Below are 710 nucleotides of genomic sequence, written 5' to 3'. Positions count from 1 at the left end.
GAAAGAGTATGAAATGGATACAAACCACCTTTCACGGAACAAACAAGCACATGACTGAGGGGATCAGATGTTTTGACTATGGGTGATAAACGACCTAACTGCTATTCTGAGGTCTCTTTGTGATCAATTTGTGCTTGTCTGTCCAGTTATGAGTTAACAATTTGGCAGTAATTCCTTGGAGGTTGCATTTCAGAAGGGTTTATACAGATACTTACTATTTATTTTAATAAATGGAAGGTTGCATTTCAGAAGGGTTTATACAGCTACTTACTATTTATTTTAATAAATGGGTGATTTTAATAAATGGGTTCAATCCCCAAAACCTTTTGGCTGTGGTGGCCCTGCATGACTGTAGGTGAAGTTGGGGGTGCAGGTGAGATTTGTGTAGGGCTTGAGATGAGAAGCAGAAATAAAACTGGTTTGAAATTTCAGTGTATAGACTGCTCTATTTTGCTGCTCCAATACAAGTGGTATGAAGCAGGTTAACTTTGTAAGTAAATGGAAGCAGAGCATATTTTCAAAATTAACTCTACAGGAATATTCAGAGATGCAAGTTCCACCATACAAAAAAAAAAAGAAAGGAGGAAGGAAAAAAAAAGCCTAGGATTTTGTGTCTTTTGAGGCTAGGCACTTGCTGATCTCACCCAACTCTGCCTTTGGCCACCTCCTGTCACTGCAACTTGTCCAGCCCAGGACAACAGTGGTGTTGA

This window comes from Acanthisitta chloris, unplaced genomic scaffold (assembly GCF_000695815.1).
Source record: "Acanthisitta chloris isolate BGI_N310 unplaced genomic scaffold, ASM69581v1 scaffold1572, whole genome shotgun sequence".
NCBI classification, from domain to species: Eukaryota; Metazoa; Chordata; class Aves; order Passeriformes; family Acanthisittidae; genus Acanthisitta; species Acanthisitta chloris.
This window is presented reverse-complemented; position numbering follows the sequence as displayed.